This window comes from Lynx rufus, unplaced genomic scaffold, assembly GCF_022079265.1.
Source record: "Lynx rufus isolate CCGP_SWC_20201006 ecotype Redwood Valley unplaced genomic scaffold, mLynRuf1.p SCAF_21, whole genome shotgun sequence".
NCBI classification, from domain to species: domain Eukaryota; kingdom Metazoa; phylum Chordata; class Mammalia; order Carnivora; family Felidae; genus Lynx; species Lynx rufus.
In genome coordinates this window covers 17,767,987-17,782,324 of record NW_025814836.1, presented here as the reverse complement: position 1 = coordinate 17,782,324, position 14,338 = coordinate 17,767,987, and the positions used below count along the sequence as shown (strand labels likewise).

Here is a 14,338-nt window from a genome sequence, read left to right as displayed (position 1 = left end):
CCATCTAGGGCTGGAGCCTGGTCATGACTTCTCTGTGGAACACGATGTGAGATAGGGGACTTCCCAACCCACGATGGCCAGACCCTCTCCCCCTATGGTTAGGGTGGGTCCTGGGGATGTCATTTACATTTCGTTACTTCTGAAGCTTGAGCGACAGCGATCCCAAAGGAGTGTGTCGCAGACTAGAACGTGGGTCACGGCATGTAGCCAAATAGCCTCCTGAGGTCCAGCCAGACAATTGGTCTAGGACTTGACTGATGGCATCCTAAGACCCTGGGAGAGATGTTTTCTGGTAGCAGTTAACAGTAAGTAGATAAAGCTCAGAAGAGGAAATGGGGGAATGAAAAGCGGAGTTCTTGTCTCTGATGACAGAATCAAGCAGAAAAATTTCTCCGGAGTCCTTCCTCCTAGAGGCCTAGAACCCTCTTTTGTAAGTCTCCCTGCTGAGTTAGGTTGGGGTCTTTTCCTGCACTGGCTGGGGCCTGGTTTGGTGCACAAAGCAGTAGGATGAGGAAGCGCTTTGGTTTTGTGTGTGGGCGGTGGAGGCAGGGGGCGGTGGGGCTGACCATTCGAGGCAAAGGGCCGTCTCCAGTTCTGAGGCCACGTCATGGGATTTGCCATGAGTCTTTGTTAGGAAGAATGTTTCGGGCAAATTTCTATTTGGGTGCCATTTTCTTTCTGTGATAGCTAGAGTTGGAAGTGTCCATTGGGTGCATGGACATCTTGGTGGCACTGGTCCATCTGGAAAATTCCAAAACATGTGGCCATTGAGATGGGCTCTCTGTCTCTGAACTGGTTTTATGGGTCTGTGTTTCCAGGGAGCAGGAAAGAGTAAGCCTTCTGCAGAGTTTGGCCTCAATGGATGGCTGCCTTATCCCATGCAAGCTTTGGATTGTTCCAGGAACAGTTTAGGAAGACCACAGTATATGTAGAGTATAACTCGTTCATTCATGGGTTGTACAGGACATAAGAAAGTGTTTGTGACCGTGAGGATATTTTAGCATTTATCTCCTCTAATGGGGAGCTAGTTCCTGAAGCCACTTAAAGCTTGAGGAAGTATGTTGGGGAACCTACTGAAAGGGACTGATGAATTATGGCCTTACATACTGCCTGTAGAGAGGAGGGGAGTCTGAGGGCACTGGGAGCGTGCGTGTGGATGCACACCCATTGTTGTTGAATAGCACGTGTGTCCCTGGTTCCAGCTTCTGCAAAGCTGGTTAAGAGAGAGAGGCTCACAGCCCGCCATCTGGTCATATGCCTAATAATGTGAGTGTGGGCTGGAGATGGAAAGGATTATGAAGACTTCCATTTGTAAAATACAGACTTATTCATAGCTGATTCTTTCCTGTGGGTGTCAGCGGGGAAGGGGATGATGACCATGTAGTCTCAGCCACAGGCCGTTGGTGGCCAGGCCTGCCTCTGGGTTGTACGTCGCCAGTTGGTGCCATGAGCGTTATCTATGGCCACGCCCAGGACCTCTTCATGCAGGGGAGATGGGAGCATTCATTCCATCTTGAGTCAAGCCGATACAGTCCCCTGGAATGATTATTTGCTCTGGACTCCTGTGGCTGAGCCACTGCCAAGCTTCTGGATTCCTCGAAGGGCCATTCACAAGGGGCTTCTCTGGCTGTCACCAGTCTGTGGCTGCCCCTTTCCAACGTGGGGAAAGGGAGCCAACGGAGCTCATTACCAGGGGACAAAACCCGCTGAATGGGAACACGACTCCGCTGGCAGGCTTTTCACTAATGCACAGTGTGGAAGCCAAGCTCACGGCGCAGCTAGACAATGACCCGTGGGTGGCACATGGCACTCTTTCTTCCTAGATGGACCGAAGGGCCAGGGGGGCAGTGGAAACCATTCGATGTGGGGCCTGATGAGGATCTAAGAATAGACCTTTCAGGAGTCTCCTCAGTGACCCTCCATTAGCCCAGTTTTCTTAGCTGTCTGTTTTTTTTTTTCAAGTTCAAAGCCTGGCAAGACATACCGTAGGCAGGAATAAGTAGGATAATGTAATGGACTCACCATGTCCTTTCATTAGGTTGCTACGGCAATTGGTTGCAACCTTGTCCTCTTTGAGGAAGAAAAAGGTGACCTGAGTGGTAGAGATGTTTTAAATAACTTTATTCCTAGTTACAACGTATCACATGTTCACCGTTGACAACTTTGGAAGTATGGAGAAAGAATAAAGAATCCTTACTCTTGGGACGCCTGGGTGGCTCAGTTGGTTGAGCATCTGACTCTTGACCTCGGCTCAGGTCGTGATCTCATGGTTTGTGGGTTCGAGCCCTGAGTCGGGCTCCGTGCTAACAGTGGGGAGCCTGCTTGGGATTCTCTCTCTCTGCCCCTCCCTCCCTTACTTGCACACACCCTCTCTTCCCCAAAATAAATAAATAAACTTAAAAAGGAATCATTACTCTTAGCCCTATGATTACAGAAGGTCTTTTCTGGATTGGTATGTTCTTCTACCAAAAATGTGTTTATAATAAACATCTTTCTCTTAATATTTGATGCACATTTCCCCGTGTTACTAAATATTCTTCTGTGATGTTATTACTGCATGCGTAACATTCTCTCGTGGATCGGTACTGTGATATTCAATGCCCTCTATTGTTGGACATAGTTTTTTTTTTTCTTTGTTTGTTTGTTTTTAAGTGTTTGCTGCTGTCAAGAAGGCAGACGGGACCCTGTGATTCTGAGCAGTTAAATGACTTGTCTAAGAGAGCTTAGCTGGACTTGTGGTCTGAGGGTGGGGGTTTTTCCATGTACGTCTGGGATGTATCACAAGGCTGGGGTTGGTGGGGGGAGAGGGCTGGTGGCTGGTCCAGGGGGTCAGGTACAAGTCCGGGCCTGCGACAAGATAGCATGAGGTCTTCAGGAGGTAAAAATCTTGGGAGCCAGCCAGGAGGGAAGAGAGCAACGTGCCTCAAAGCCGAGGGGAGAGGTGCGATCGGAAGGGAGAGTGGGTGCCCCGGCCCAAAGTGTGGGAATAGGCAGAGGGGAGGGTGGTCCCGGGTCACAGTCCAGGACAGGGTTGTGGAGCCGCCACTGCTTTGAGTGGAGGTGGCTTCAGACTAGAGCTGGTGCTTCCCGGACAGGGGCGGCTGCGCATTCCGCCTTCTGCTTCCCTCTCTCCTGAGATGCACAGGCCCTCCCCTCACATCGCTGATGATTCCCTTTTTGAACCACGACAGCCATTAGGTGATTGTACTTCCATTGGGTTAGAAATCTGTCTCCTTACAGCTGCCCACAAGCTGCCACTGGCTCTGCCCTGGGGGCTCCCCCGGAAGACTTGTTGTCTCTCTTTGCACGTGAGTGTGTGTGTGTGTGTGTGTGTGTGTGTGAATGTTTTATTCATTTTTGAGAGAGAGTGTGAGTGGGGGACGGGCACAGAGAGAGGGAGACAGAGGATCAGAAAGGGGCTCTGCACTGACAGCCCCAAGCCCGATGCGGGGCTCGAACTCAGAAACTGTGAGATTATGACCTGGGCGAAAGTCGGATGCTCCACTGACTGAGCCCCCCAGGTGCCCCTCTCTTCCACGTGTTGATAATTCAGGTAGCTGAGCACCAGCCTCGCCGGGTAGGGAAGGAGTTAACCTGCTATTTAGCTCTTCTGTGTCGCGACCTTTGTTCCTTACTTGACTTGGTTTTCCTGCCACACTTGAGCCGCCATTTCCCTGTTGAAGACAGATGCTGTGGGGGCTCATTCCCAGGGGACGAAACCAGATGAATGAGGCGTGCAGGACGTGGGTCCTGTGTTAGTTTGCTAAGGCTGTCCTAACCTAACACCACAGACTGGACGGCTTAAGCCACAGAAATTTATTTTCTCACCGTTCTGGAAGCGGGAAGTCCAAGATCAAGGTATCCTGAGAGCTGTTTTCCTCTGAGGCCTTTCTCTCGGCTTGCAGATGGCTCCTGTTCCCCCTTTTCCTCCCTTCACAGGGTCTTTCCTCTGTGTGCTCACACCCCTGGGGGCTCTGTGGCCTGATTTCCCCTTCTTGAAAGGACAGCAGTCAGGTGGGATTAGGGACCCCCTGTATGACTTCATTTAACCTTATTACCTCTTTAAGTAAGACTCTATCTCCAAATGCAGTCATGTACTGCAGTACTGGAGGTTAGCGCCCCAACATGAATTTGTCCAGGGTGGGGAGGGGTGTGGGATTCATCCCATAACTGGTACTGAGGGGATCAGTACCAAACTAAACCAAGACCCTTGGGTCTTTTGCCCAAACTTTTCTATAAGGAACTGCGTTGTTTTGTGTGTGTGTGTGTGTGTGTGTGTATGTTTGTGCTCAAGAAATTATTTGAAGATGTAGCTTAAAAACAAAACCAAAAACAAAACAACTTTTTATTTTGCGATCATTCTAGAATCACAAGTTGTTGCAAAGTACCGGGAAGTCCCCCATACTGTTCATCCAGTTTCCCCCAATGTAACACGGCGCATGACTGAAGTGCAATATCAAAACCAGGAAATTAACATGGTACCGTCTGTGGAGCTGATTCAGATTTTGCCAGTTTTAACATTCATTTATTTTTGAGACAGAGACAGAGCATGAACGGGGGAGGGTCAGAGAGAGAGGGAGACACAGAATCCGAAACAGGCTCCAGGCTCTGAGCTGTCAGCACAGAGCCCGACGCGGGGCTCGAACTCACGGACCGCGAGATCATGACCTGAGCCGAAGTCTGACGCTCAACCGACTGAGCCACCCAGGCACCCCAGATTTTGCCAGTTTTGATGTGTACTCGTTTGTGTGTGTATAGTTCTGGGCAGTTTTTTTTGTTTTTTTTTTATTTAAAAAAAATTTTTTTTTTTTTTTACGTTTTATTTATTTTTGAGACAGAGAGAGACAGAGCATGAACGGGGGAGGGGCAGAGAGAGAGGGAGACACAGAATCAGAAGCCGGCTCCAGGCTCTGAGCTGTCAGCACAGAGCCTAATATGGGGCTCGAACCCACAGACTGTGAAATCATGACCTGAGCCGAAGTCGGACGCTTAACCGACTGAGCCACCCAGGCGCCCCAATGTTTATTTATTTTTGAGACAGAGAGAGACAGAGCATGAACGGGGGAGGGGCAGAGAGAGAGGGAGACACAGAATCGGAAGCAGGCTCCAGGCTCTGAGCCATCAGCCCAGAGCCCGATGCAGGGCTCAAACTCACGGACCGTAAGATCGTGACCTGAGCCGAAGCCGGCCGCTTAACCGACTGAGCCACCCAGGCGCCCCTAGTTCTTGGCGGTTTTAATACAAATGCACCGTGTTTTCAACAGAACGGGATCAAGGTGAAACCAGATCAGTTTGAGTTGTGGGAGTGTGTTTGGTAGGCAGGCACACATGCAACACTGATACACACATGCGTGTGCATGGGGAGAACACCGAGACAGAGAGAAGTCTTTAGGTGGAATGGAGGCTGGCCAGAGAAGAGGGATTCTTCCAGAAGAACCCCGTGAGAGCCTTCTGAATTCCCAGGAAGAATGGAGCCCTCGCAGGCTGCCCGAATCCACAGAGCAATTGCTCTGAGTTGTGTGGCACATGTATTAGACACAAATGTGTCATGTTTTTTGATCGCTTGTATTGAGACCCAGTGGAGCCCACTGTGTTCCAGTTGATGCAGAGAGAATTATTCTCAGATTTCATCTGCCAAGTGTTTGTTCAGTACAAAGGTCACTATGATACCAGCCGGCAGCCAGAGAGAACCAAACTTCTCGTCGGAGCCCTGGGAGCCCAGAGTTATTTTGCTTCTGATGAGTTTTTATTTTAACTTGACATTGGGTAAAACGTGTTTCAACTCTCCAAAGAGTGTGGGTCGGGTATGGATCAAATACACTGTGACTGCAGTTCATCTGAAAAAAATAATTAAAAAGCTTTCCCTCGTGGGAGCAAGCATAACTCATTATATTCTTGCAACTTCATTGATATTGAAGTCTCCCTCATTAATTTCTTTTTCTAAAATAAATGGCACTGTAACACTGGTCAATTTGCTTTGGCTGTGTTCCACCCCCTCTCCCCAGCTGCTGGTCACATGCCATTTTCGGTGTGTTTTAGCAACGCGCTAGGAAACATGCACGGGGCTCTTATCTGGTGCTTCCATATTGCCTGGGCTGCTAGGTGCTTCTTGTTCATTTTCAGCTGCTCATAATTCATGCCCTGTGGCTCACGGAATCGCTTCTGTGCTCTCTGCCTGGGTGACCTTGGACGAGACTCTCAGCATGGGCTCTGGAGCCTGACAGTTTTGAGATTCAAACCCTGGCTCCCCTTCAGACCTGCCACCAGGATTTTGGACACCTTTCTGGTTAACCTCAGCCTGTTTCCTTAGCAGTAAAAAGAGGCCGGGGTCTACCTTGCAGGGATCTGCCTTGCTATCCTTTGCATCAGGTACCCTGTCCGTGGTGGAGATCAATAAATGTTGTCCTGTTCTTTTTTTGTGGTCCTATCATCTCTATTTCCAGATGTGGAAAGTGAGGCGTGAGATAAGTGACTGACTTACTGAAACACACAGGCAGGTCTTTGACAAGAGCAGTTGGATCCTGATTTTCAGCTTGGGACATAATCCACCTAGTAGATCTAAGAATAGCAACCTCTTCAGTCCTGCATTAAATCAGCAGGGCTCTTCTTTGCCTGCAGACCCCTTCCTGTGGCTCATCTCAAAGTACCTAAAGTGCTAGCATGGCCTCAGGCAGCAGGCGATCTGGTTCATCCGAAGTCAGAGGCACCCTAGAGTATGCCCATTACCACAACATGATGTATTGGTTGGCTTTCTGGGTTTTGACACATTGCTTCCTAATTTGCTTCTTGATATTGGCTCAGTTTTTCAAAAGAATGTATTCTCACTTTAGTAAAATTGAGAAAACCCCAAATATAATAAGAAACTATAATATCTAACCTAGGTACCTATAGAAAGTTATTGTCGATATTTAGGTATATTTCCTTCCAGCCTTTTTCTTTTGTCTTTTAAGACCCTACTTACTATACATGTAAACCTACTTTCAATGGACCTGTTGTAAAGTTCGTAATATATCAATTATATGTGAAATTATTGTGTTAATTATCACAAAGATAACTATAGGGTATTTTGATAATCTAGAAATGCTGGAATGTGCTCGTTGGTCATTTGAACGATGAACATCTTTGTGGTTTGAGCCACATCCGTCCACATTTGCCGAAGACTTAAAAGCTTGAGTTAGTGCCGTGATCCCATGTGAATTGGAAGGCAGCCCTTTGGCCTGGCTGTGACTTTTTCCAGAAGATAAGTAAGTGAGACACAAGTGTGTCATGAAAAGATGCTTTGGGCTGGCCAGGAGTGTGGGTGCCCTTGTTGTCAGCCCCAGGCCACATCTTCTGCCCAGGGTAGAAATCTTAAGTGCTACAGGGGCTCGGCCAGCAAATGAGAAAAGCAGACCATAGATGGAGGCTGAGGAACGGAGGGTTCTTTCTTCATCCAGGTACAGAGTCAGTCTTGCCAAATCTTTGGATTTTTAAGAGTGATCGGAAATCCATAGTTTGCAAGTGGACTGAATTGCCAACTCGTTGACATCCTCTCCAAATCCTCCCGCGGGTCACCAACGCAGAAACCAGCTCGAGTACATTGGTGGCTTGCCATTTTGGACCCTTGGCTCTACATCATTCATCTCAAATTGCATTTGTCTTTTGGATAGCAAATAAAACAAGAAAGGAAGCTAGGTGGTAAGGGAAGAAGTTGCACATCATGGATGCCACAGCCAGAGTAAATAGTGTTATCTACTGTGATCGCAGGTGATCTGGGCGTTGGGTTGGGGATGGGGGCGGGGACTCTTGCACAAACACAGGACACAGTTTGGAAGAGAGGAAGGAGTCAGAGCTGTTGCTGAGCCTCTCAGGAAGCTATTCCAGCTGAGGCTTTGCCTTTTGCCTCATGAGCATGGGAATCCTAGAATGGAAAAGAAATTCAACCAGTTTTCCAAGCGAAGAATGTCTGAATGAAGAAATCTGTTCCCCAAGAGTTTCCTGAAGGGAGTAGAAACCAATACCATTTGGGGCTAGTTGGGGCCTGTGGATGTTTCCTGTGTGTGCGGGAACATCTTTGCTGAGAGATTTTAGAGCATAGCATTCAAGTGTTTGATGACCCATGTAAGACCAGAGAGGCCCAGACAGACCTAGAGAAGATTCGTGGGGAAGGTGAAGGTGCAGGTGCATGGGGCAGGGTCGGGGCGGGGCGGGTTCCTTCCTTCAGAACCGCAAAGGCACATTGTTTCTATACCATCAACCTCTTACTGCACCTGCCTCGTGAAAGAAAATTGATTTTATTTTTCCTTTCAACTGTGACACAGGCATTGTTTTTAAATATAAAAGGTTCTGAGCTATTTTCTTGAATAACCTGCATATTCCTTTTCTTTAGTTTATTTGCAGACTACTTCTTTCCGACATAGAATAATCTCCGCTTTATCTCCTTTTTTTTCCTTTCACCTGCAAGAGGCATTCAGTGAGAGCAGCTGTGGGAAGGGTTTGGTTTCTGTAGAGGGTTGTGATTTGCTGTTGTTACCACGGGCGTTAGAGGTTAATGGCCTTCCTCTTCAGGGCAAAGTGAGTTCTTCATTGCTAGGGGATTCTTGTGTTAGGCCTCATGGAAGAGTCTTTGTTGTGGCCGTTGGCTTTTCGCCTGTCTAGCACCTCGTTTTCGTGACCGAGTGTTGCCTTGCCCCAACGAGGACTGCAGACATGATAATGTGGTCCAGGCGTGGCTGGCCATGACCTAGAGAAGGGCTCCCATGTACAAGGATTGGCCCAAGGATTGTGATAACCAAAGCCTACCATGAGGTTTGACAAATGGACTCAGAGTGAGAGAGAGAGAGAGAGAGAGAGAGAGAGAGAGAGAGAGAGCGAGAGAGACAGAGGCCACTTTCTTTTCTAGGACTGCTAGCTGTAAAAACTTTATGTCCAGAGATTCCAATGTCTGTCATTGCTGCCACATGCAGGGAAGTTGACCTAGGAGTGAAGACCTCGCAAAGGAAGGTAGATCAGGGGGAGAGAAGGCAAGACGACTGCCTAGATCCAGCTCTGCCGGAAGTGAGCCTCTAGCCCTTGGAATCCCAGCTCCTTTAGCACAGAAATGATCCTGTACGATATTTGCAGTTCACGGGCTTGACTGCCCAGTCATGTCACGGCGAGAGTTGGACTGGACTGCTTTCCTCTTGAGGTGTGACCCCGCACCTTCTGATGGGGATGGCGTTTCTGTGCAAGGAAACCCACGTAGGACAGCTGTGCTCTGATCAGAGAGCCAGCTCTTTTACGATGCCCTAAAGACCTGAACAACACCTAACCCCATGCAGTCAATGAAAAGGGTTAGGTTGGAAGTTCTGCCTCAGGTTTTCATTTCATTATTTCCTAGCCTTTAAGTTGCAGGAAAGAGACCTAGAAACCAAAAGGAATGCCCCCCCCCCCACTCCCCGCTTTCTCCCTGACCACTCCAAACAAACAAAGTGTTTAAAAATAACCCGTTGGCAGGCAGGCTTTGTTGGGGGGCAGTAAGTGTTTAATAGCAAATCGCTTACGGAGGTGGGAGAGTGTCCAGCATGTTGGCTTATTATTCGGTGCTGCTGCTTTTCGAATGGAAGAAGGCTGACCAATCCTGGCTCCTTGACGTGAGTGTGATCGCTGGCCCTGCCTTCACTCCCAGCACTGGCTTCGTATCGTCAAGGGCCAGGAGGCTAAATGAGCGCGCGCCATTTGGGACTTGGCTTTGCTATTTCATTCCTGCCAAGACGTGTGCATGTGCACGTGCTTATTTTTGCCCTTGTGCAGACAAACCTCCGAACGCACCAACGCGTTAGGTGGCTGATGGGCGCTCATAAACAAGTTAGGTGTAGACATTAGAGCTGGGGCTCAGGAGTTTGCCTTACGAGTGTGAAGAGAAATTAGGGGCTACGTAACAGGGCTGCTTCAAACTGAAGTTTCTCGGATGTGCTTGAGGGGAGGGATCCAGGACCTTCTAAAATTATTCGGAGGTGCGTGTGTGCTCTTGCGGGGAAGCTTTCGTTGGCTTCTCGAAGAGGTTCAGGATCCAAAAAAGGTTAGAATCCCATAAAGTCTTTACGACGGGCAGACCGTGAGGTTGGGCGACTTGGGATAAGATAAACCAAGATAGTCGAGGTGATGGGCTGTGCGGAGTGACAGATGGAATGCTGTGGACTGCTCAGCTGTCAACTTGATCCGCTCCCTGGGGAGCCCCCGTACCTCTGACAGGAGGCATCTTCGCATCAGTCAGGCAACTGTGGGTGAAAAGTCAGAATGTGTTCCCAGCCACTCAGGAGACGCCCTCCAAGCCCTCCTCCTCCTGTGCCAGTGCTTCCAGGGTCCAAAAAAAAAAAATTCCTTTGGGGCTAAAATTTTCCATCCCTTCTTTCGGCCTAACTGTGGGTGTTTTGGGTAATATTCAGCAAATTTTCTGTGTTGGTTTTGCACGGATGCACAGATAGGAAAATCAGCTTTTTTTTTTTTTTTTTTTTTGCTTTGAAAGCAAAAACATTTTAAAAATGCACTGGTTCATAATGGAATCTGAACTCCCGAAGTCAAAACTTTCCATGCGTTCTTACTAAGAAAAATTCTCTCCCGGGCAATGACAAACAAACAAGTAGGCAGAAAGTTGTGAGGGACCCCAGAAAATCATCTGGGGACACAAATGAACTTGGCAAAATTAGCATGGGCAAAACTTTTTACCCCACACTTTTTGGGACGGTCGCTGCATTTAAGAAACCCCCTTTCTGTCTTTACCAATTCCCATTGCCGCCTAGTTCAGGTATGGGGGTGCAGGGGGCAGGCAGGGTTTGGGGGTTGGGCACATCTAAGCTCTCTCCAAGAAGAGATGTTTTTCTCCCTTTATCTCTAATGTTCTAACTAAGCATGTGGCACAAGTGGGTGCGATTTCCCAGTGCCTTCTTTTATGCCCAAGGCGTTATTACCGTAAGAACATTCATAGTTTCCCACCTGCCTCATGGGCTGTTAATGGAGTTTACAAAGGGAATTTGGATTCCCAGCAAGAGGCCTCATTAGCCCGGCAAGGATCTGATAGATTCTAAAATTGTGTATGGACCCTTGGAACCTTTAGAAACCCAGTGGTGTCTATTATTAGATCTAAATTATTTCCCCTACCCCAGCCTCAGTCGGTACATTTGTATCACGGGGGAAAGAACCTTACCTTGATCCAGCCGGATCAGCTGGATTGGCTTATGCATGCATTAACGCCTGTGGTTCTGGGGCTGAAGACAAGACTCAGAAGCCATGGGGCAGCATAAAGAACAAAATGTCTCCTGCATGGGCGCTTTTTTATGTTTTAATATCCGCCTTGTTCCTGGTTGTGAGCAAGTGTTTAATTTTAGGAACGATTGCGGTCACAAAGAAAATTTAACACCTGTCTGCTTATTTGGACAAGTGCGTCAAGCACGTGGGGGTTTGAATAATGACTGTAGCAACACGGGATATACTAGCCGTCCTCTTTGGTGTCCCTGCTACACAACAGAGAATGGGGTGCTTTGCCTGTGGTCTCTCGCTCCCTCCTCCTAAAGCCCAGGGAGACAAGGGTTGCCATTCTCATTGTGTGGATGAGGAAACTGAGGCAGAGGGAGTATGCTCGCACTCTTTCTCTCTCTCTCTCTCTCTCTCTCTCTCTCTCTCTTCCTCTCTCTCTCCCCTCTAATAAAATTATTCCTGATTTTAGCAGTAAAGTATGGAATGGTGAGGAGTGTCTCAGCCAGGAGACGTTGATGGCCATAGGGGACTTAGGGCCTGGCTTCTCTGTGGGAATTGTTAAAACTCTCATCCGATAAAGCTTTGTTCCCACGAAAGAACCACGTGAGTTGTTTTCACAATCTCCCCGTAGTAAAGTGACAGACACTCACCAGACGGTTTTGTTTACATTTCAGGCCCCGCAGCCTTTAATTGGTATACAGTCACTGCTCTTACACAACTTGGACTTGGGTTTGTTTGTTTGTTGTTTTTTTTTTTTTCTCCCTCACTCCCAGGCTTGGCCAAGCTGGCTTGCTTTGCTCCGCAAGTCAGGAGTGATTGTACGTATACCTCACTTGGCCACAGCTGGGACCAAAATGGTAAGAAGGTAAAATAAAAAAGGCTTCGTGGATCACGGAGGAACAGGTGAGAAAGAAGTATTAAAGAACAGAGACCATGAGCTGAAATATTGCAATTCCCGGTAGATCGGAGAGGGGTAGAGGCCTCTTGGGCTTTCCTAACGGGCATGATGTGCAGGTAGCTGCGTGCTCCTCCCAGAATATGTTCATCCTCACTGTCCTGCGAGCTGGTTGGAGGTCTGCAGACAAATGACCGTCTCTTATTAGCCTACCTGGCAGAGTGGAAGGTGGGTTCAGAGGTCAGAGACTGGGCGTGAGCCACCAAGTTCGTGCAGACGGGGAGTAGGGAGCGCCTCTGGCTCATGACTCCAGATTCATATTTCCACCTTTAAAAAAACATGTTTATTTTTGAGGGGGGGAGGGGCAGAGAGAGAGAGACGCGCGCGTGCGCGCGCGCGCACACACACACACACACACACACACACACACACAGAATCTGAAGCAGGCTCTCCAGGCTCTGAGCTGTCAGCACAGAGCCCTATGTGGGGCTCGAACTCACAAACTGAGAGATCATGACCTGAGCCAAAGTCGGACGCTTAACTGAACCGCCCAGGTGCCCCAAGCTTTTTTGTTGTTGTTGTTAATTTTTGAATTGTAAAAAAAAAAAAACCCACAGAACCTGAAATTCACCATCTTAACCTGTTTTTTAAACAATGTACAGTTAAGTAGTGTTGTTGGCACATTGTTGTGCAGCGCTTCTCCAGAACTTTCGTCTTGCAGAACTGACACTCTTCACCCAGGAAACAGCCCCAGTCACCACCATTCTGCTTTCTGTCCTTACGGGGTCTGACTATTCTCATTACCTCTCCTGAGTGGAGTCCCTACAGTATTTGTCTTCTTGTTGCCGGCTTTTTCCATTTAGCAGAATGTTCTCAAGGTTCATCCATGCTGGAGCCTGTGTCTGAACTTCCTTCCTTTATAAAAGCTGAATAATATCCTCTGGTGTGCATATACCACGTTTTGTTTATCTGTTTATTCCTCATTGGGCATTTGGATTGCTTCCACCGCTTGGCGATGGTGAATAGTGTTGCTATGAACATCTGTGTGCAATCTATTTCTGCCTTGTTAAAAGTCAGCTCTCAGGGCATCTGGGTGGCTCAGTCGATTAAGCGTTCAACTTCGGCTCAGGTCATGATCTCCTGGTTCGTGAGTTCAAGCCCCGCATCGGGCTCACTGCTGTCAGCACAGAGCCTGCTTTGGATCCTCAGTCTTTCTCTCTCCCCCTCCCCTGCTCTCTCTCCCTCTTTCTCTCTCTGTCAAAAAATAAACTTAAAAAAATAAAAAAGTCAGTTCTCTACTTGGGTGTCCTAAGTAGATCCCAGGAAGTGCAAAATTCACGTCCTTAAATTTTCTCCCAGATTTGCTCTGTCATTGTTTCACCCTGCCCTTTTCCTCCCACCCCTTGCATTTAAAAGCCACCACCTCTTACTGATCCTGGCTTCTGACGGTCTCTGGAGTCTGGCCCCCGCCCTCTCTTCATTTGCCTCAGTTGTTTCAGGCCAGGCCCTCAGCACCTCTCACCTGGATGAGTGTGCCCATCTTTGACGAGTCTCACTGATATTTAAGATAATGGTACTATATATTTTTGAGAGACTTAAAGTTACTTGACTCCTTTTTTAAAAAATATTTTTTTTAGTGTTTATTTTTGAGACAGAGCGTGAGTCAGGGAGGGGCCGAGAGAGAGGGAGAGACACAGAATCCGAAGCAGGTCCCAGGCTCCGAACTGTCAGCACAGAGCCGGATGCGGGGCTCGAACTTATGGACCGTGAGATCATGACCTGAGCTGCAGTCGGACGCTTAACCGACTGAGCCACCCACGCCTGCCCCCACTTGACCCCTTTTTAACAAATAGAGACAGGTTAAATCTAATCGTCTCCATTTCACTCATGCATTGATTTAACAAATATCGTGAGCTTACCTTACGTCAAGCCCAGTGCAGGGTGCTGGGGGGGTGGTACGTGGATGGATGAGACCTAGCATCAGACCATGAGAGTAATGATATTAGGCATTTATGAAGCACATTCTGTGGGCCAGAGACTGGGCAAAGTTCTCTATGTATTTTATCCAGTGTGATTCTCGAAAAAATCCCTTAGGTTTTATTGTCTGGATTTTATGGAAGGAAATCTGGACATAGAGATTGATAATCTGTCCAGTAAGGCACAGCATGGGGACTGGAGCCACTTCTTTCTCCAAGGGATGTGTTCCTCTGCTTCCCAGCAAAGTCTATC

The 14,338-nt window shown here is 48.1% G+C and overlaps 1 protein-coding gene and 1 long non-coding RNA gene across 5 annotated transcripts in view; one reads left to right on the top strand and one right to left on the bottom strand.

Moving 5' to 3' along the window:
- The window catches only part of SLCO3A1 (solute carrier organic anion transporter family member 3A1), a 313,999-nt gene that overhangs the window by 66,755 nt on the left and 232,906 nt on the right, over nucleotides 1-14,338 (top strand). The window lies entirely within an intron of this gene.
- On the bottom strand, nucleotides 9,446-13,048 carry LOC124517329 (uncharacterized). Of its 2 annotated transcripts, XR_006963421.1 has the most exons (4): nucleotides 12,914-13,048; nucleotides 12,323-12,436; nucleotides 11,165-11,317; nucleotides 9,446-10,238 (listed from the first exon to the last, which is right to left on the bottom strand). It is a non-coding gene; the product is annotated as an uncharacterized LOC124517329 (long non-coding RNA). The 2 variants fall into 2 exon arrangements; XR_006963420.1 differs by lacking the exon at nucleotides 11,165-11,317 and having other exon boundaries at nucleotides 9,450-10,238; nucleotides 12,914-13,044.